The sequence below is a fragment of the Engystomops pustulosus genome, chromosome 4, assembly GCF_040894005.1.
Source record: "Engystomops pustulosus chromosome 4, aEngPut4.maternal, whole genome shotgun sequence".
NCBI classification, from domain to species: domain Eukaryota; kingdom Metazoa; phylum Chordata; class Amphibia; order Anura; family Leptodactylidae; genus Engystomops; species Engystomops pustulosus.
In genome coordinates, this window is record NC_092414.1 from 227167142 (window position 1) to 227190298 (window position 23157).

Sequence of the window (23157 nt, forward strand, 5' to 3'; positions counted from 1 at the left end):
TCATATCTATGACTGACTTCATTCCTGACCAATGGTGTAAAAGGTGCTTCGTGTAAGAGTAAGAATACTTCCTATTGCGCATGCGCTTCGTTCTTCTCACATTAATGGCGACTGTTCTCCTGTGGTGAGTGTCTTCAGTAAATTGTGGTTTGGGTATCGTTATGGCGGCCTCCTGATGCCTGCGGGGTCGCTGTCGGCTGCTGGGGAGAAAATTGTTGGATCATGAAAATCTCGTTTCAGGTGAAGGCCTTAAGTCCTCGGACTTCATTTTTGCTGCAGCCGTCCTGGATGCCACGGACGCGGTTATGAAGTGACGAAAGGCCGCTGCTTCTCAGCGTGTGTAGGCCGCACTAGGCGATTAGCGGCCAGAGCGCTCTTCTTTATCTATGGTCATTATGGAGCCTGCACAAGACACCCGGGACCAGGAGAGTCAGCGCTGCCTGAGGGAGAGAGGGACCCCGGCATTGTCCATGAGGAAACCCCACAGGCCCCGGGACCTGGAGAGTCTGCTCTGCCTGAGGGTGAGAGGGACCCCGGGATTGTCCATGAGGAAACCCCACAGGCCCCGGGACCTGGAGAGTCTGCTCTGCCTGAGGGAGAGAGGGACCCCGGGATTGTCCATGAGGAGACCCCACAGGCCCCGGGACCTGGAGAGTCTGCTCTGCCTGAGGGAGATAGTGACCCCGGGATTGTCCATGAGGAGACCCCACAGGCCACAGGACCCGGAGAGTCAGTGCTGCCTGAGGGAGAGAGGGACCCCGGGATTGTCCATGAGGACACCCCACAGGCCCCGGAGAGTCAGTGCTGCCTGAGGGAGAGAGGGACCCCGGCATTGTCCATGAGGAGACCCCACAGGCCCCGGGACCTGGAGAGTCAGTGCTGCCTGAGGGAGAGAGGGACCCCGGCATTGTCCATGAGGAGACCCCACAGGCCCCCGGGACCAGGAGAGTCAGCGCTGCCTGAGGGAGAGAGGGACCCCGGCATTGTCCATGAGGAGACCCCACAGGCCCCGGGACCCGGAGAGTCAGCACTGCCTGAGGGAGAGAGGGACCCCGGCATTGTCCATGAGGAGACCCCACAGGCCCCGGGACCCGGAGAGTCTGCTCTGCCTGAGGGAGAGAGGGACCCCGGCATTGTCCATGAGGAGACCCCACAGGCCCCGGGACCTGGAGAGTCAGCACTGCCTGAGGGAGAGAGGGACCCCGGCATTGTCCATGAGGAGACCCCACAGGCCCCGGGACCCGGAGAGTCAGCGCTGCCTGAGGGTGAGAGGGACCCCGGCATTGTCCATGAGGAGACCCCACAGGCCCCGGGACCCGGAGAGTCAGCGCTGCCTGAGGGCGAGAGGGACCCCGGCATTGTCCATGAGGAGACCCCACAGGCCCCGGGACCCGGAGAGTCAGCACTGCCTGAGGGAGAGAGGGACCCCGGCATTGTCCATGAGGAGACCCCACAGGCCCCGGGACCTGGAGAGTCAGCACTGCCTGAGGGAGAGAGGGACCCCGGCATTGTCCATGAGGAGACCCCACAGGCCCCGGGACCCGGAGAGTCAGCGCTGCCTGAGGGTGAGAGGGACCCTGGCATTGTCCATGAGGAGACCCCACAGGCCCCGGGACCCGGAGAGTCAGCGCTGCCTGAGGGCGAGAGGGACCCCGGGATTGTCCATGAGGAGAACCCACAGGCCCCGGGACCCGGAGAGTCAGCGCTGCCTGAGGGCGAGAGGGACCCCGGGATTGTTCATGAGGAAGCCCCCACAGGCCCTGGGACCAGGACAGTCAGCGCTGCCTGAGGGCGAGAGGGACCCCGGGATTGTCCATGAGGAGACCCCACAGGCCCTGGGACCAGGAGAGTCAGCGATGCCTGAGGGAGACAGGGACCCCGGGATTGTCCATGGGGAGACTCCACAGGCCCCGGGACCCGGAGAGTCAGCGCTGCCTGAGGGAGAGAGGGACCCTGGCATTGTCCATGAGGAGACCCCCACAGGCCCCGGGACCCAGAGAGTCAGCGCTGCCTGAGGGAGAGAGGGACCCCGGGATTGTCCATGAGGAGACCCCACAGGACCCGGAGAGTCAGCGATGCCTGAGGGAGAGAGGGACCCCGGGATTGTCCATGAGGAGACCCCACAGACCCCGGGACCCGGAGAGTCAGCGATGCCTGAGGGAGAGAGGGACCCCGGGATTGTCCATGAGGAGACCCCACAGGCCCCGGGACCTGGAGAGTCAGCGCTGCCTGAGGGTGAGAGGGACCCCGGCATTGTCCATGAGGAGACCCCACAGGCCCCGGGACCCGGAGAGTCAGCGCTGCCTGAGGGTGAGAGGGACCCCGGCATTGTCCATGAGGAGACCCCACAGGCCCCGGGACCTGGAGACTGAGCACTGCCTGAGGGAGACGGGGACCCCGGGATTGTAAATGAGGAAGCCCCCACAGGCCCTGGGACCAGGAGAGTCAGCGCTGCCTGAGGGAGAGAGGGACCCCGGGATTGTCCATGAGGAGACCCCACAGGCCCCGGGACCCGGAGAGTCAGCGCTGCCTGAGGGAGAGAGGGACCCCGGGATTGTCCATGAGGAGACCCCACAGGCCCCGGGACCCGGAGAGTCAGCGCTGCCTGAGGGCGAGAGGGACCCCGAGATTGTCCATGAGGAGACCCCACAGGCCCCAGGACCAGGAGAGTCAGTGCTGCCTGAGGGAGAGAGGGACCCCGGGATTGTCCATGAGGAGACCCCACAGGCCCCAGGACCCGGAGAGTCAGTGCTGCCTGAGGGAGAGAGGGACCCCGGGATTGTCCATGAGGAGACCCCCACTGGCCCCAGGACCAGGAGAGTCAGCGATGCCTGAGGGTGAGAGGGACCCCGGGATTGTCCATGAGGAGACCCCACAGGCCCCGGGACCAGGAGAGTCAGCGCTGCCTGAGGAAGACAGGGACCCCGGGATTGTAAATGAGGAAACCCCCACAGGCCCTGGGACCCGGAGAGTCAGCGCTGCCTGAGGGAGAGAGGGACCCCGGCATTGTCCATGAGGAGACCCCCCATGTTTTGCATTATTTATGAGAAAATCAGATATTTGGAAAAATTCTTGATTTTCGAACTTCAAAATGTTCTACTTTTTCCATACATAGTCATAACCGCAAAAAAACGTAATAACTAACATTCACTAAATGTCTAATTTATGTGGACATGGTATTTTATGCTACTCTTATATTTGTAGGATGTTATGGGGCTTTGAACGTTCGGTGCGATTTTTCACATTTTCATAAACGCAAAATCCTGCTATTGAGGGACCTGCTCAGGTTTCAAATCACTTTTAGAGGCCTAAATAAAGTAAAACCCCATAAATTACTCCATTATAGAAACTACACCCCTCAACGTACGTAAAACAACTTTTATGAAGTTTGTTAACCCTTTAATTGTTTTACAGGGGTTAAAACAAAATTTTGAAAGTAAAATTCTTTTGGCTAAATTAATGTGTTTTTCAAAAAATGTACAAATTCTCAGTGGATAAAATACCAAAACGCTCAACAAAATTTGATCCCCAATCTCTCCCATGTATAACAATACCCCATATGTGGTGGTAACCTGCTGTATGGGCACACGCCAGGGCACCGAAGGGGAGCTGCGCCATTCAGAGCAGATTATTTATTGTCACTTTTTATTGGCTATACAATCTTTATTTTTTTGGGAATTTGGACATAAAAGGGCTTATTTTTTGCGACATGAGATGCACTTTGCAAATACTTCATTTTAGTGGGTCTGTAGCTTATTGATGAGATTTTATTACCGTATATACTGGAGTATAAGCCGACCCGAGTATAAGCCGAGACCCCTAATTTTAACACAAAAAAAACTGGAAAAACCTATTGACTCGAGTATAAGCCGAGGGTGGGAAATGCATTGGTCACAGCCTCCCCAGTATGCAGCCAGCCCCCCGTTGTATGCAGCCAGCCCCCCCGTTGTATGCAGCCAGCCTGCCAGCCCCCAAAAATAATAAACTCAGTACTCACCATTCCAACAGCCCGGGCAGCTCCGCTTCCATCTTCATGTCCGCGGCGGGTCCGCGGCATCTCCGTCTGCAGCGTCTCTTCTCCTTTAGGCCAGCGCTAGGATCGCAATGTCTCAGTACGCACGGCCCGGTCGGCACATAACTGTGACATCACAGTTGCTGATGTCACAGTTGTGTGCCGGCCGGGTCGTGCGTACGGGGATGTTGCGGTCCTAGCGCCGGCCTGAAGGAGAAGAGGCGCTGCAGAAGGAGCTGCCGCTGACATGAAGATGAAAGCGGAGCTGCCCGGGCTGTCGGAATAGTGAGTATTGAGTTTATTATTTTTTTTATATACCCGAGTATAAGCCGAGTGGGAAATTGTGCTGAAAAACTCAGCTTATACTCGAGTATATACGGTAACTCTTGAATGTATGGGTGAAAAGAAAATTGTCAATTTTGGTTTACTTTCGTTTCGTATTTTTGGGGGGTCGTACACCGTACACTAAAAATACTATATTATCTTTATTCTATAGATCACTACGATTACGGTGATACCTCATTTATATAGTTTTTCATTTATTTTTACAATTTTACTGGATAAAAACTAATATAGAGGAAATCTCATTTGTTTTTGCATTGCCATCTTTTCGGAGACATAACTTTAATATTTTTTGGTTGACAGAGCTAGTTTAGGTCTTATTTTTTACGTGTTGAGTTGTTCTTTTCACTGGTACCATTTTTGCGCACAAAACTTTTTTTGATCACTTTTTAGAAAATTTTTGTGTAGAGATTTTATGAAAAATGTACATTTTTGGCGTGTTTTTCGGGTTTTGTTTTTACGGCGTTCACCAAGCGGGTCCAATAATATTTCTGAGTTATTGTACGGATTGTTACAGACGCGGCGATGCCAAATATGTGGGGTTTTTTGGCGATTTTGTGGGTTTTTTTCAATTTATTGCATGTGTATAGGGAATATTTGTGTTTAGGGGACTTTAACTTTATTTAATTATTTTTATTATTTTATGTAATCTTTTTAACATTTTTATTAACTTTTACAGGTTAGCTTGAACAAGTGATCCACTGATCGCTTGTTCAAGCTCTTCTTCACATTACACAGTGTAATACAGTTGTATTACACTGTGTAATGTAACACAATTAGTTTGCTGCGCATGCTTAGTGTGTTACAGCCGGGTCCTACCAGAAGGCACGGACCCGGCACACAGAGGAGGATAGCGCAGCCCCGGGCACCGGCAGTCCCGGGGCTGCGATCGGAGCAGCGGACCCCCCCGGTAAGCGCCGCGGGGGGGGGGTCCGATTCTTCTAAAATGCCCCTTGCACGCCGCGGTCAGCGGTAATTTTCTCCGAAATACTGCCTGTACCACGTGCCACACCAGAAAGGCAGCGGGAGATCAAGGAGGTAAATAAGTGGCTCAAAAGTTGGTGTAGGAAGGAGGGGTTTGGGTTCATGGAGAACTGGACTGACTTTTCTGTTGGCTACAGGCTCTACAGTAGGGATGGGCTGCACCTCAATGGGGAGGGGGAAAAATGGCTAGAAGGTTGGAGGAGTGTTTAAACTAGAGACCTGGGGGGAGGGCAACTACACTTGTGCAGGGCAAATAGACGGTGTACATAGAGAGCTGGGAAGAGTCATAGTCCATGGGGGAGGAAGGGGGGCTGGAATGAGATTGGGGAATAAGGACAAAAGGAATACGGACAGGGAAAACCATATAAAGTGTATGTACACAAATGCCAGAAGCCTCACAAACAAAATGGAGGAACTGGAACTCTTGATGTTGGAACGGAAATATGATATAGTGGGTATCAGCGAGACATGGCTGGACAGTAGCTATGACTGGGCTGTTACTATAGATGGTTATAGTCTTTTTAGAAAGGATCGTATAAATAAAAAAGGGGGAGGGGTTTGTTTATATGTGAATTCTTGCCTCAAGCCCGTCCTGTGAGATGACATCAGTAACGCAAATGTGGAGATAAGAGGAGGGAAAAAGAATAATAAAATATTACTAGGGGTTTGTTATAAGGCTCCAAATATAATGGAGGCAGCAGAGGAAATGCTGATAAGTGATATTGATGCGGCTTCAAAGCATGGTGAAGTACTTATCATGGGAGACTTCAATTACCCAGATATCGACTGGGGGGCAGAAACCTGCAGGTCCTTCAAAGGCAGCAGGTTCTTGTCAACAACAAAAGACAATTACCTGTCGCAACAAGTCCTGGAGCCAACAAGAGGCGGGGCACTGCTGGACCTTATCATTACCAACAGACCTGATAGGGTATCAAAACTACAGGTTGGGGGGAACCTGGGGAATAGTGATCATAATATCATTGATTTTGTATTACGCTTTACTAAGCACGTTAGTGAAGGGGCAACCAACACTCTAAACTTCAGGAGGGCAAATTTTCATCAACTAAGGGATAATGCTCTCAAAGACAAAAGCCCCCCCCAAAAATGGGACTTTTTCTCATATATTCTGAAAAAGTCCTGTGAGAAACACATACCTTATGGGAAAAAGCATAAAAGGAACAAGAAAAACCCTATGTGGCTAACTAGTCTTGTAAGGAAAGCAATAAGCGAGAAAGATAAAGCGTTTAAGGTGCTAAAACGTGAAGGTAGCGATGAGGCATTACAGGATTATAGAGAGAAAAATAAATCCTGTAAAAAGCAGATAAAGGCCGCAAAAATAGAGACTGAGAGAAATATTGCCAGGGAGAGCAAAAATAATCCCAAATTATTTTTCAAGTATATAAATGATAAGAAACTAAAGACAGAGAGTGTGGGTCCCCTTAGAAATAACATGGGGGTCATGGTGGAAGGAGATGAGGAAAGGGCCAATCTACTGAATGTCGCCTTCTCAACTGTCTTTACCCAGGAAAATCCCCTGGTGGAAGACACAATGAGGAATAATGTAAATTCTTTTTATAATGTCAACAGTTTAACCCAGGAAGAGGTACGGCGCCGCCTCTCATCCACTAAGATAGATAAATCACCTGGGCCAGATGGCAAACACCCCCGGGTTCTGCATGAACTATGTACGGTGATAGACAGACCGTTATTTTTAATATTTGAAGATTCACTGAGGACTGGTTATGTTCCACAGGAATGGCGCATAGCAAATGTGGTACCAATATACAAAAAAGGATCAAATAGCGATCCTGGAAACTACAGACTCGTGAGTCTAACTGCTGTGGTGGGGAAAATATTTGAGGGCGTTTATTAGAGATGCTATCCTGGAGTATCTCACTGTGCACAACCTTATAACCCAGCGTCAGCATGGGTTTATGAGAGATCGGTCCTGTCAGACTAATCTGATTGGTTTCTACGAGGAGGTAAGTTCAAGACTGGATCTGGGGGACGCTGTGGATGTTGTATATCTGGACTTTTCAAAGGCATTTGACCCCGTGCCACATAAAAGGTTGGTATATAAAATGAGACTGCTGGGAATAGGAGAAAATCTGTGTATCTGGGTAAGTAATTGGCTTAGTGATAGAAAACAGAGGGTGGGCATTAATGGCACATTCTCAGATTGGGTTGATGTTACCAGTGGAGTGCCACAGGGGTCAGTATTGGGGCCACTTCTTTTTAATATTTTTATTAATGACCTTGTAGTGGGTTTACACAGTCAAGTTTCAATATTTGCAGATGATACTAAGCTGTGTAAAGTAATAAATACTGAGGTCGATAGTTTAGCATTACAGAGGGATTTGTGGAAGCTTGAGGGATGGGCAGAGAAATGGTTGATGTTTAATGTAGATAAATGTAAAGTTATGCACTTGGGCCATGGAAACAAAAAGTATAATTATGTTCTAAACGGTCAATTACTTAGTAAAACTGGAGCTGAAAAGGATTTGGGGGTATTGGTGGATGGTAAACTTAATTTTAGTGACCAGAGCCAGGCGGCTGCTGCTAAAGCAAATAAAATAATGGGATGTATCGAGAGGAATAGATTCTCATGATAAAGACATAGTTTTGCCCTTGTACAAATCCCTGGTCAGACCACACATGGAATATTGTGTACAGTTTTGGGCACCAGTGTATAAAAAGGATATAATAGAGCTGGAACGGGTGCAGAGGAGAGCAACCAGGATTATTAGGGGAATGGGGGGATTAGAATACACTGACAGATTACAAAATTTGGGATTATTCAGTTTAGAAAAAAGATGACTGAGGGGAGACCTCATTACAATGTACAAATACCTGAACGGACAGTACAAGGATCTCTCCAAAGATCTTTTTATACCTAGGCCTGTGACCAGGACAAGGGGGCATCCTCTACACCTAGAGGAGAGGCGATTCTACCATCGCCATAGACAAAGGTTCTTTACTGTAAGAGCAGTGAGACTATGGAACTCTCTGCCGCAGGAGGTTGTTATGGCCGGCTCTATGTACATGTTCAAGAGAGGCCTGGATGACTTTCTGGAGAGAAAAAATATCACGGGTTATGGGGATAAAACATTTATTTAATTCTTAAAGGTTGGACTTGATGGACTTGCGTCTCCTTCCAGCCTTATATACTATGATACTATACTATGTCAGGGGTTAACACCCGCGATCGGAGAAATCTCCGATCGCGGGTTAGAGGCAGGTGTCAGCTATAATATATAGCTGACACCTGCAGCTTCTGGCGCCGGCTCCATTCAGGAGTCGGTGCCAGAAGCATGACGTAATAGTACTGCATTTTGCGGGAACGCACCTCCCGCGATGCAGTACTATTACGTCAAATGTCGGGAAGGGGTTAATGTAGCACAGACTGAAAATATCATTCAGCCGTCTATTAGCACAAACCCATAGAGACTGAATGAATCCGTAGCTCACTAGCAGATACACTGCTCAGTCACCAGTGGGGAAGCCATCAATCATATTCACATTCTCCACTGTGGATTTCATCATTTGTGCAAAATGGCAAAAAAGGGGCTAAAATTTGGACCCTATTTGCCTTTACAGGGTTAAACGCCAGGATTAACCATTACTATATTTTGTTTGGACATTTTGGGGTGCGGCGATAAGGAACACCAGTATGGTTTTTACTATTTGTTTATTTATAGTAGCGAAAGGGAGGCATCCTCTACACCTAGAAGGGAGGAGGTTCTACCATCACCATAGACAGGGGGCGTCCTCTACACCTAGAGGAGAGGAGGTTCTACCATCAACATAGACAGGGGGCATCCTCTACACCTAGAGGAGAGGAGGTTCTACCATCACCATAGACAGGGGGCATCCTCTACACCTAGAGGAGAGGAGGTTCTACCATCAACATAGACAGGGGGCATCCTCTACACCTAGAGGAGAGGAGGTTCTACCATCACCATAGACAGGGGGCATCCTCTACACCTAGAGGAGAGGAGGTTCTACCACCACCATAGACAGGAGGCATCCTCTACACCTAGAGAAGAGGAGGATCTACCATCACCATAGACAGGGACATCCTCTACACCTAGAGGAGAGGAGGTTCTACCATCAACATAGAGAGGGGGCATCCTCTACACCTAGAGGAGAGGAGGTTCTACCATCACCATAGACAGGGGGCATCCTCTACACCTAGAGGAGAGGAGGTTCTACCATCACCATAGACAGGGGGCTTCCTCTACACCTAGAGGAGAGGAGGTTCTACCTTCACCATAGACAGGGGGCTTCCTCTACACCTAGAGGAGAGGAGGTTCTACCACCACCATAGACAGGAGGCATCCTCTACACCTAGAGAAGAGGAGGATCTACCACCACCATAGACAGGGGCATCCTCTACACCTAGAGAAGAGGAGGATCTACCATCACCATAGACAGGGGGCTTCCTCTACACCTAGAGAAGAGGAGGATCTACCATCACCATAGACAGGCAGACTTCTTTTCTATTTCTCCTTCCACCCATTGGAGAAAGGAAGGTGCTTTGGCTTAGGACTGTAATGGCAGGAAAGGTCCAGAGATGCACCCTAACTCATGTGACAAATAGGAGTCGTCACATCCTTGCACTTTGTTGGTGTGCACCTAATCTAAAGGACATCTGCCATCAGTTTTACAGTTTTAGAACTCAATATTTGGGGATTGTGGCAATATAGTGTTATAAAAATGATGCTATTTAACCTGGTGCGCTCCGGCTACATCACTGGAGCACCGTGTGATGGAATTTGTTCACTCCCCCTCTTCCAACACAGGAAACGTCCATCCACAGTGCAAAGAGCCGGTGACTGGGGTGGGTTTGGATAAATTACAAGACAATGTGCTCTGGTGATGTAGCCGGAGCGCCCCAGATGCAATAAAATAAATGCAAATATCAGCCACTGCCTCTGGAACTGCCCATCTATTTTAAATGATTGGTCAAAAGTGATAGATTATACAAACATGGAGGACACAACCAAAAAACTCAATGTAGAGCCCTGGTTTTGTTTAGTTCACTATTGTCAGGGAACCCATATTTCTGAGGAAATTACGGTAGTTTTATTTAGCAGCTAATATTCTTTTGCAATGGCTTGAAAGAGAAGTCCCCAAGATGGACCCGGTTGATAAATTGTATATATTACAAGAGGAAACGGAATAGGTTACAGTGGTGGCCAAAAGTATTGACCCCCCCCCTCCCCCCCCTCCCTGCATTTCTCTCGGATAATACTTGTTTTCCTCCAGAAAAATGATTGCAATCACTAATTCTTTGGTATTAATATATTTATTTATTTTGCTTGCAATGAAAAACACAAAAAGAGAATGAAAAAAAGTCAAATAATTGATTATTTTACAAAAAAAAACAAAAATGGTCTGGACAAAGGTGTTGGCACCCTCAGCCTAATACTTGGTAGCACAACCTTTAGACACAATGGGGCAGATTTACTAAGGGTCCGCACGGTGCATTTTCGTCCGGGTTCCTGACTATTTGCACCGCATTTAAGTCGGGTTTTTGGCGCACGTGATCGGAATTTGCTGCAATCTTGCATGCGACACAAATGGGGGGGGGGCCGTGGCTGACGGACAACACGACTGATTCGGACTAAGCACAGGATTTACTATTGAAATTGTGTCGTAAGACAATTCACTCACATGCGCCGGGAAGAAGGGGAACTCCGGCGGTCCTCAGTGGGGAAGCGACACACGCAGGAAAATGGGCGCACGATCTTGAAGAATCGCGCTGGACTTCATCCTCTTTGGCGAATGCTCCTCGGGGATTGCGACAGGACTGGGTAAGTAAATCTGCCCCATTAACTGTGGACAAGTGCTTCTGGTAACCATCCATAGTTTCTTCAGGGTCTGCTGGAGTTTTAGACATTTCTTCTTTGGCCACTGCTCCAGGTCTTCTTTCCTATGCTGCCCCCGCACCATTAGTTATTTTATATGTCCCCCCTCCCCACCATTAGTTATTAGGCACAATGTTTTTACTGCTATTTAAAAAAAAAAATTAAAATCCTATACTCACCTGTGGCTCCCGCGTCTTCTTTCTTCTTGCAGCTGTCGGACAGGAAAAGGTGCACTGCCGCATGATGACATCATCACGCGGCCGAGCATGCAAGTTCAAAGAGCTATGTGCGCCGGGGTGGTTTTCCGACCACATCGCTCCACCTGCAATAATAGTGCTCGAGCGCACGTTTCCGACTGTATCGAGCACTATACTGTGATGGGCAGGAGCTTCCTGTCCGGACGGAGGCCCCTGCCCGACTGCCAAAGGTCTGGACTCATTGCTGGCCACTTTATAAGTCTCCAGTGCTTTCTCTCAAACCATTTTCTAGTGCTTTTTGAAGTGTGTTTTTGCGTCTTTGTCCTGCTGGAAGACCCATGACCTCTGAGGGAGACCTAGCCTTCTCACACTGGGCCCTACATAATGCTGCAAAATTTGTTGTAGTCTTCAGACCTTATAATGCCATGCACACTGTCAAGCAGTCCAGTGCCAGAGGCAGCAAAGCAACCCCAAATCATCTGGGAACCTCCACCATGTTTGACTGTAGGGACCGGGCTCTTTCCTTTTGAAGGCCTTTTTTTTTTTTTTTCCTCCCTCTAAACTCTGTTGATGCCTTTTCCCACAAAGCTATACTGTTGTCTCATCTGACCAGAGAACATTCTGCCAAAACTCCAGCCTGACTTTATGTTTCTGTGTAAGAAGAAGTGGGGTCTTCCTGGGTTCCTACCATACAGTCTCTTTACATTCAGACGCCGATGGATAGTAGGGGACTGCAGGACAGATGGAACTCTTTTGTTAGTCGAGGTTCTTTATCCACCATCTGCACAATTTTGCGTTGAAATATCTTGTAAATTTTTCTTTTCTGTCCATGTTGAGGTAGGATTTAGGACTATCCTCTTTTAGGGTGCGTTGGCTGCGTGTTTCTAATTAATAAGCATGTGTGCACATCGTAAGGATTAATTCAGACAAATTGCTTATTCAAATCTCACTCATGCTATCATTGCCTCGGGCAAATCTGCACTGCACAAACTTTATTTGGATCCACAAATCTATATAGAAATTAGGAAAGAAGGGGGCGGAGAATTCCCAGCTCATGTAGTCTCTTGATTGTAGAACTTCCTTGACGTCAGGATAATGCATTTCTGAAATTCTTTAGCTTTGGTTGTTTTGGTTAAGATCACGATGCCGGCGCCATCTTATAATGAAGTCTCTGTTACAATGCTTTTAGGAAAATAGAACAAGTAGAAATGACAGGATTTGATCTATTATCTAGGTTTACCCTAACATTTCCCCCCCCCCCTTAATCCTGGAATTTCTCTCGGCTACGCTTAGCCTAGAAGGACCTACAGATCTGCCCATATGTGCATCGCTCTACTCTTCACCAATTGGATGACAGCAGACCCCTGTTAGTGGACTTTCACATATGGGAATCAAATATTTCCATAGCGTCCCCCATGACGGCCCCAACTGGAGGATGACCCTTGACCTCTGTAGGGACAGGAAGCAGAGAGGTTAAATACCCCACCCCGGCAGCCGTACTCCAGTGGCTTCCTGTCCCTACACAGGGCAGGGAGTAGAGAGAAGTCTCTCCTCATCCCCAGTAGTTGGGACGGTGAGGGGGGATCATGATAGGCGCTGGGATTTTCCCCTTACCCCAGGTAGTCTCGGCCTCGATCGGACCTCGGTACTTTCCTCTGCCGCAAGAAGAGACTACATCTCTCCGGCTCTGCCCGCAGCTCCGTGAAGCTAAGGACACCCGGAGCGCGTCACGAAGGTCACGTGTGCCGGCTCCGTCCGACTCTGGTGATGACGTCCACCGGAAATGATGAAACCGGATGTGACGTCATGATGGCGCGACCCAGAAACAGGAGCGTGGAGCGGTAAGATTCAAAAAGCGGGATATGCACGTTGATCTGAGGTCTAATGATCGCATGTCAGTCCTGACTCAGGTACTTTCAAGATCAGACGCCATTCTAAGCATTTCCCCAGCCATCAAGGTCGGTTATATGCTGAATTTTGCCTCAATTATGCCATATATGATATAGGTCTATATCCCAATGTATATTTTTCTTAGGAACTGGTGTGGTATATCCTTTGTTCAAGCTTCTTAAGGTACCCTTTCACTTATACATCGCTGTTTAATCTGTCAGAAGCTATCATGTAATTTTTATTAAATGTTTAGGCTTGCTGATATTAGTGATTCCACCATTGGGAATATGGAGGCGCATGGCGTGGAGGCTTCAAACATGGACCTCATATCCTTGAACCCTGTAAGTAGGGTTATTTAGGGATAGGGTGGTGGGTCACCCACATATCCCCATATTATCACATAGGTGTCCGGTTAAGGACTAATTACTCCTCCTTCTCCTTGGTAGGATCCCAGGGAAAAGGAGAAGGATAAAGGGAGAGCTAAGGAGTCGGGCACTAAGAAGGCTACTTCAAAAAAGTGCAGTATGTGCTCAGAAAAGCTCCCCACAGACTACAAAAAACCAGTCTGCAAAACTTGTGTGGATAATTTGCTCAGAGAAGAGAGAGTCTCATTCGTGGATGTGATGCGTAACTTCTTCAGAGACGAAGTTAGAACATCAGTTACAACATCCATGGCGGCATTTATACCTCAAGAACCTCCACATAAAAGGCAAAGGATTATAGAATCCATGTCGGTTTCAGCATCGGACTCTGAAGGAACCAAAGAATCTGTTGATATGGATCCTGGGCCCTCCAATTCAGCTAGTAAAATGGAATCCAGATATCTGCTAGCAACTGAAGATCTAGAGCCACTTTTGAGAGCTATGAGAGATACACTCAAAATAGAAGAAGTGGAGGAGACCAAGACTATCCAGGATGAGCTATTTGGTCTTCTTAAGGTAAAAAAGAGACGTGTGTTTCCAATTAACAACACTCTCAAAGAATTGATACTGGAAGAATGGAGGGAGCCTGAAAACAGGATTTCCATATCTAAGGATTTTAAAAACCGTCTTTCCTTTGATGAAGCTGAAACCAAAGTTTGGAATTCTACGCCTAAAGTAGATATCCAGGTCACAAAAATGACCAAAAAAACGGACCTACCATTTGAAGACGCGATCCAGCTTAAAGATCCCTTAGATCGGAAGGCAGACAGTCTTCTGAAGAAGACATGGGAGTGTGCTATGTTAAATTTAAAATCTAATATTGCCACAACATCCATGGCACGCACACTCTTTCACTGGGTGACCGAGTTGGAGAGTCATATTAGAGATGGCACCCCTAGAGAGATGCTATTAAGTACCTTCCCCACATTAAGAGCGGCTACAGCCTTCATCGCAGACGCTTCTGCAGAAGGAGTAAGATTAAGCGCCAAAGAAGGAGCACTATCTAATTCCGTCAGGAGATTACTCTGGCTTTGCCAATGGACGGGAGATTTTAGGTCAAAGTCAAAACTTTGCGGTATTCCATTTGAAGGGGAATATCTATTTGGTGCCGAACTAGACACGCTTCTGGAAAAAGCAGCGGATAGGAAGAAAGGCTTTCCTTAATCAAGAACTAATCCAAGGAAGCAGCCCTTTCGGGACTCCAAAGATAGAAAACAGGCTTACAGAGGGAAAGGTAAACGGGGTAAGTGGAGTTACCCTAAAGGAGGAAGAGGAAGGGGCTTCCTACTTAGTGCCAGTAACTCCGCTCCGGCGTACAGGAAACAATGACGCCAGAGTGGGGGGAAGATTATTGAGATTCCATTCGCAATGGGATCAGATAACATCAAATCCCTGGATACTAAGTATTCTTCAAGAAGGTTACCATATAGAACTAACCTCTCTTCCTCCCAAAAAATTTGTCCTGACAGAACAACCCTCAGAAAATCTCTCAGCCTTGCTCTGGTCAGAAATACAAAAGCTGGTACAGCTGGATGTCATCATCCCTGTGACTCAGGAAAATCTAACAGAAGGGTACTACTCTCCCCTCTTCCTGATAAAAAAACCGAACGGCACATTCAGGATGATTTGCAACCTGAAGAACCTGAACAGATCCATACGTTACCGGAGGTTCAAGATGGAAACCGTAAGCTCAGCAGCCGTCCTGATCCAACGGGGTGCCTTTATGTGTACCATAGATCTGAGAGACGCATATTACCACGTGCCAATCCATTCGAAACTCACAAAAATTTCTCAGATTCGCAGTACGATCACCCAGGGGAGAAGAAGTACATTATCAGTACAAGGCGCTGCCCTTTGGTATTTCTTCGGCCCCAAGGACATTCACAAAAATTATGATCGAAGTGGTAGCATTCCTGAGAAAAAAAGGGATATTAGTCATACCCTACTTGGACGATTTGTTAGTGGTGGCCAGTTCAAAACAAGAACTAATACATCACCGAAATGCCACAATGTTAATCCTGCAACAGTTAGGCTGGATGATAAATTTGGAGAAATCCAATCTAACTCCAAGCACAAAAGTAGTCTTTTTAGGAACATTATTGGACTCAGTTCAGCAAATGTCCTTCTTACCACCAGAGAAGATAATGAAGCTGATACAACAGACTACAATATTTCAGGGGAAAGATCAATACACAGTACGGGAAGCCATGAGGATCCTAGGAATTATGACGTCAGCCATTCAGTGTGTACATTGGAGCCAGAGCCACACAAGATCCCTTCAGAGCTGGTTATTGGCTTCTTGGGACAGAAATCCTCAGCACCTGAATCAAAAAATACGGATATCAGAAGTGGTCAAGCGATCCTTGGATTGGTGGAAAAACACTTCAAACCTAACAAAAGGAGTATCATGGCATCCCTGGCCAGTAATAAATATCCAGACAGATGCAAGTCAGTCAGGCTGGGGAGCAGACGTGGCAGGTCGTCCCACTCAGGGCCTATGGCCACAATTGATCAGATCCCGCTCATCAAATTACAGAGAAATGAGAGCCGTACTAGAGACCTTGAGAGCCAGCACTCTAAGTTTGAAGGGGAAACACATAAGGATATACTCAGACAACACCACGACTGTGGCTTACCTTCGACATCAGGGGGGCACCAGGAACCCCGATCTCCTCAGTCTCTCAGGGAAGATCTTTGCATGGGCAGAAACCAACATCTGCTCTCTCTCAACCACCCATCTAAAGGGGGAAGAGAACTTGATAGCGGACTATCTCAGTCGTCAAGTCATAGACCAAAACGAGTGGTGTTTGAACGAGAACATCTTTGCACGTCTCACACAAAGATGGGGTCAACCAGCAATAGATCTCTTTGCCTCCAGCAAAAATGCGAAGGTTCCTCATTTCTTCTCTCTGGAACCAAAGACTCCATTTGGTCAAAGGGACGCCTTCAGTCAGTCCTGGAACGGGCCTCTGATGTACGCATTTCCCCCCCATACCTCTTATATCAAGAGTGGTTCAGAAAATCAGAGTGGATCAAGCCAGAGTTATTCTCATTGTTCCCTGGTGGCCCAAAAGGAACTGGTTTCCGTGGTTAGGGAAGATGGCGTTGGAAGAACCTATCAGGCTGGAACCTCTAAACGACCTTCTGTTCCAGGGTCCAGTATACCATCCAGACCCACAGGCTCTCCAGCTCTCGGCATGGATCCTGAAAGGATGTTGTTGATATCCAAGGGGTTATCAAATAAGGTAATTTCCACGCTCAAGGCAAGCCGGTTACTCACAAAATCTACTCCAGGATATGGGGAAGATTCGTATCCTTTTGTGACAGGACTCCTCCTAACCAACTATCCCCAAATATTTCACAGGTGCTAGACTTCCTGCAAGCGGGATTTGACAAGGGCCTTAAAACAAGCTCTTTAAAGGTCCAGATTTCCGCCCTCAGCACATTCTTCGATGCCCCACTAGCAGAAAACAGATGGATCCAAAGGTTTGTCAAAGCTACCAGTAGACTAAGACCACATATAAAACAGAATATCCCCAATTGGGATCTCTCATTAGTACTAGATTACCTCACGAAAATACCATTCGAACCCCTAGAAACGGTTAATCTTAGAGAACTGACGTTAAAGCTCACCTTCCTTATAGCTATAACAACCGCTAGGCGTTTAGGAGAAATTCAAACCTTGTCGATTAAAGAGCCCTATCTCAAAATGTATGAGGACAAGGTTGTACTAATGTTAGATAAAACCTTCACACCCAAGGTAGCCTCATCTTTTCACCGTAATCAAGAGATTATTCTACCTTCCTTTTGTCAGAACCCAAAACATGCTAAAGAATGGGAATGGCATACATTGGATGTCAGAAGATGTCTCCTGCATTATCTTGAAGTTACCAAGTCCTGGAGAAAACATGACAACATTTTACTACAGTTCAAAGGAAGAAACAAAGGCAAAAAAGCTTCAAAAGCATCCATTGCTAGATGGATCCGGACTGTCATCAAGGAAGCTTACAATGCCAATAACTTGGACATTCCAGGGACTATTAGAGCCCATTCAACCAGAGGAGTGGCAGCCTCTTGGGCTGGGAAACGTGGGGCCTCAATAGAGGACATATGTAAAGCAGCTACCTGGGCAACTCATCTAACCTTTGCCAAACATTATAGGCTAGATATTCAGAGTGCTAGAGACCAGTCCTTCGGAAGGAAGGTCTTACAAGCTGTTGTCCCCCCCTAAAAAATTACTTATCTGGTACATCTCCAGTTGGGGCCGTCATGGGGGACGCTATGATAAAGGAGAATTATTCTCACCGTTAATTCGGTTTCCATTAGTCCACCATGACGGCCCATATATATTCCCACCCTGAATTTTCAAAAATTTAAGTTACCTGTTGTTCTGTGTGCAATAATAACATAAAATAAATGGGTTGCATCCAAGGCCGGTGTAGTTATTTGGTAGCCACTGGAGTACGGATGCCGGGGTGGGGTATTTAACCTCTCTGCTTCCTGTCCCTACAGAGGTCAAGGGTCATCCTCCAGTTGGGGCCGTCATGGTGGACTAATGGAAACCGAATTAACGGTGAGAATAATTCTCTTTTTTCCCTACCTCTCCCTACTCCAGGAGGCTGTTTGATATGTTTCAGGGGTGGTTGATCTCAGAGGGATTTGGCTTGTCTAACTACTGATACCCATGATACTTGGTGGACTTGATGAGGGGGACCACACAACACGCAATAAGTGACGAGAGCAAAATCACAATCCCCAATTTCACCCCCACTTAAAGGAAACCCTTCCAATCCCCCAACCACAAAGGAACCACAACCACTGAAGGATACTCCAGAGTTTCTCTTGAGGTTCCCTGGACAGTCCTTCAATCTTTTCAAGTGCATGGGTAATGGATCCATAGGGGGGGGGGGGATGTCATCCGGGATGTACATGCAACAAGCCGCTCCCACCATCTTACAGACTCTTCCCTTCTCAGCAAGGATCATGTCCAAAGCCGTGCGGTTCTGGAAAGCATCTTGGATATAATTCAGAAATCTCTGATTACAATAAAAACAGTTAACCCAACCAACATCTTTGCTCATAGCTCTCTGGGGAATAATTGACCTGCCCATATCTGATTGTGGGCCTTGAACTCATCTGGGACCCCCCTTGGTGCTCCCACTGTATCTATATAAACGTTGTCATCTAGGTGCTTCTCTCAGACCTCCAGAATCCTTTGGGATTCTCTACCTTTCCTTTATGTGTCTGATCAAAAATCCTTGGGGATGACGAGGAAGGAATGCACAAACTTTATCACCGTACACTCGCCTTCCCAGCCTCTAGGCTTACCTGACTCTCCTGTCCCCACAAATCCTGTACACTGGACACTGCTAATACAGGGCTACCTGTGCTGTCAATGGTAAAGAAGGTCATTGTCTGAACCAACCGTAGGTAAAGTCTCCTACCCTGGGGGCATCCTGGTCGGTCCTATAGATACAATGATAGTCATGGTTGGGGTGTCCCTGAGCATACAGTCAGTCCTATAGATATAGTGATAGTCATGGTTGGAGTGTCCCTGAGCATACAGTCACCCCTATAGTTACAGTGATAGTCATGGTTGGGGTGTCCCTGAGCATACAGTCACCCCTATAGTTACAGTGATAGTCATGGTTGGGGTGTCCCTGAGCATATAGTCAGTCATAAGAGACCAGCTAGCAAGAAGAATAAGTAAGTATGCTATAGAAAGCATGGAAGCATGCTGGCTTCCCTCTAGCTTCACAGACATGTCATTGGTCAGCAGGACTTGGAAAGGTCTGTCGTAGCGAGGCTCCAGACTCTCTCTGGTGTCTCTTTACCACCACGTAGAGTCCAGGCTTCAGGTTAGGCGGCCTGAGGTCTCTGTCTGGATCTGAAAAGGAATCAGAAACTCTTTTGCTGACCTTTTCCAAGGCCTGGCTCAACTGTATGGCATGTTCCACCTTGTTTCCTGCCATCACCTATATGGTCTGTGGGAAGTAGGGGCTTAGCCTGGGTGCACAGCCAAAAAGTATCTCAAAGGGGGCCAATCCCATCTTCCTCTTAAGGGTGGTCCTAACTGAATGGTGGGCAGCAGGAAGGCACTCGCGCCATGGTTTCCCTGCTTCTTCCATGGCCTTCCGGATCTCTAACTTAAGAGTGCCGTTTAGTCTCTCAACCCCACCACTAACTTGGGAAAGGTAAAGGGTGTGCAAGGCCTGTTCTACACCCAGAAGGGACATGGCTTCAGGTCTTTACCTGTCCAGTGAAGTGGGTTCTGCGACCGGACTCTATGGTCTCTGGAAGTCCAAACCTGCAGAAAAATCTCACTTGCCAACTTCTTGGCTGCAGCTCTGGCAGTAGCCTTGGTCGTGGGAGAAGCTTCTGGCCACCCTGGAAAGAGAACAATTTACACAAGCACGTATTCCTACGTACCAATTTTTGGTAGCTATCTTCGGTGTCACCTTCTGTTGGGTTACCACCTTACCCAGGTTGTGGTGGGCACAGACTATACTATACACAGACAGGCTTTCACTACTGTAGTGACAGGGTAGTAATGCCCGGGGCAAACCACTGATGGTTTATGAGCACTAGCCTGGCCATTTTGGATGTGTGTGTGTGTGTGTGTGTGTGTGTGTGTGTCCGCGGGCTACTTGACTTACTGTCGGGTATCATAGTACATAAGGCTGGAAAACGACACAAGTCCATCAAGTCCAACCTTTAAGAATTAAATAAATGTTTTATCCCCATAACCCGTGATATTTTTTCTCTCCAGAAAGGCATCCAGGCCTCTATTGAACATGTACACAGAGTCCTCCATAACAACCTCCTTTGGCAGAGAGCAACATAGCAATCCTGGACTTTATATCTTCAAAGTGGGCATTATGTCAATTCTAGCATTTTCCACCTCCACCGCCAGCTATTTGTAGTCAACGCTCAGAATGTCTAATTGCCGGGACGAGTCAGGGGCTGCTTTAGTCAGGCTCATTGCTTCCTTTCTGTCCCTGCCATCTGTACTGACCTCCACTCCTACAATGGCTGAATGCGCTGCTGTGGCGGCCGCTGCCATTTTGTGCGAGCACGCTAGGTTCAGCTCTGACTCTTCTGTCGGCTACAGGCTCTACAGTAGGGATGGGCTGCACCTCAATGGGGAGGGGGCCGCTGTTTTAGGGGAAAAAATGGCTAGAAGGTTGGAGGAGTGTTTAAACTAGAGACCTGGGGGGAGGGCAACTACACTTGTGCAGGGCAAATAGACAGTGTACATAGAGAGCTGGGAAGAGTCATAGTCCATGGGGGAGGAAGGGGGGCTGGAATGAGATTGGGGAATAAGGACAAAAGGAATACGGACAGGGAAAACCATATAAAGTGCATGTACACAAATGCCAGAAGCCTCACAAACAAAATGGAGGAACTGGAACTCTTGATGTTGGAGCGGAAATATGATATAGTGGGTATCAGCGAGACATGGCTGGACAGTAGCTATGACTGGGCTGTTACTATAGATGGTTATAGTCTTTTTAGAAAGGATCGTATAAATAAAAAGGGGGAGGGGTTTGTTTATATGTGAATTCTTGCCTCAAGCCCGTCCTGTGAGATGACATCAGTAACGCAAATGTGGAGTCCCTATGGGTGGAGATAAGGGGAGGGAAAAAGAATAATAAAATATTACTAGGGGTTTGTTATAAGGCTCCAAATATAATGGAGGCAGCAGAGGAAATGCTGATAAGTGAAATGGATGTGGCTTCAAAGCAAGGTGAAGTACTTATCATGGGAGACTTCAATTACCCAGATATCGACTGGGGGGCAGAAACCTGCAGGTCCTTCAAAGGCAGCAGGTTCTTGTCAACAACAAAAGACAATTACCTGTCGCAACAAGTCCTGGAGCCAACAAGAGGGGGGGCACTGCTGGACCTTATCCTTACCAACAGACCTGATAGGGTATCAAAACTACAGGTTGGGGGGAACCTGGGGAATAGTGATCATAATATTGATTTTGTATTACGCTTTACTAAGAGCATTAGTGAAGGGGCAACCAACACTCTAAACTTTAGGAGGGAAAATTTTCAGCACCTAATGGAAGACCTTTAAGGCATAGACTGGGATAATGTTCTCAAAGACAGAAGCCCCCCCCACCCCCCAAAATGGGACTTTTTCTCATATATTCTGAAAAAGTCCTGTGAGAAACACATACCTTATGGGAAAAAGCATAAAAGGAACAAGAAAAACCCTATGTGGCTAACTAGTCTTGTAAGGAAAGCAATAAGCGAGAAAGATAAAGCGTTTAAGGTGCTAAAACATGAAGGTAGCGATGAGGCATTACAGGATTATAGAGAGAAAAATAAATCCTGTAAAAAGCAGATAAAGGCCGCAAAAATAGAGACTGAGAGAAATATTGCCTGGGAGAGCAAAAATAATCCCAAATTATTTTTCAAGTATATAAATGATAAGAAACTAAAGACAGAGAGTGTGGGTCCCCTTAGAAATAACATGGGGGTCATGGTGGAAGGAGATGAGGAAAGGGCCAATCTACTGAATGTCGCCTTCTCAACTATCTTTACCCAGGAAAATCCCCTGGTGGAAGACACAATGAGGAATAATGTTAATTCTTTTTATAATGTCAACAGTTTAACCCAGGAAGAGGTACGGCGCCGCCTCGCATCCACTAAGATAGATAAATCACCTGGGCCAGATAGCATACACCCCCGGGTTCTGCATGAATTATGTACGGTGATAGACAAACCGTTATTTTTAATATTTGAAGATTCACTGAGACCCGTGAGTCTAACTGCTGTGGTGGGGAAAATATTTGAGGGGTTTCTGGATCCCTGGATCCTGGAGTATCTCACTGTGCACAACCTTATAACCCACCGTCAGCATGGGTTTATGAGAGATCGGTCCTGTCAGACTAATCTGATTGGTTTCTACGAGGAGGTAAGTTCAAGACTGGATCTGGGGGACGCTGTGGATGTTGTATATCTGGACTTTTCAAAGGCATTTGACACCGTGCCACATAAAAGGTTGGTATATAAAATGAGACTGCTGGGAATAGGAGAAAATCTGTGTATTTTGGGTAAGTAATTGGCTTAGTGATAGAAAACAGAGGGTGGTCATTAATGGCACATTCTCAGATTGGGTTGATGTTACCAGTGGAGTGCCACAGGGGTCAGTATTGGGGCCACTTCTTTTTAATATTTTTATTAATGACCTTGTAGTGGGTTTACACAGTCAAGTTTCAATATTTGCAGATGATACTAAGCTGTGTAAAGTAATAAATACTGAGGTTGATAGTTTAGCATTACAGAGGGATTTGTGGAAGCTTGAGGGATGGGCAGAGAAATGGTTGATGAGGTTTAATGTAGATAAATGTAAAGTTATGCACTTGGGCCATGGAAACAAAGTATAATTATGTACTAAACGGTCAATTACTTAGTAAAACTGAAGCTGAA

The 23157-nt window shown here is 47.3% G+C and overlaps 1 protein-coding gene across 1 annotated transcript in view; it reads left to right on the top strand.

Moving 5' to 3' along the window:
• Positions 1 to 94: 94 nt before the first annotated feature.
• The window catches only part of LOC140128412 (uncharacterized), a 35788-nt gene continuing 12725 nt past the window's right edge, over positions 95 to 23157 (top strand). The window contains exon 1 of the transcript XR_011855142.1: positions 95 to 124. The gene's annotated coding sequence lies outside the window, so the exon portion shown is untranslated. The remainder of the gene's footprint in view (positions 125 to 23157) is intronic.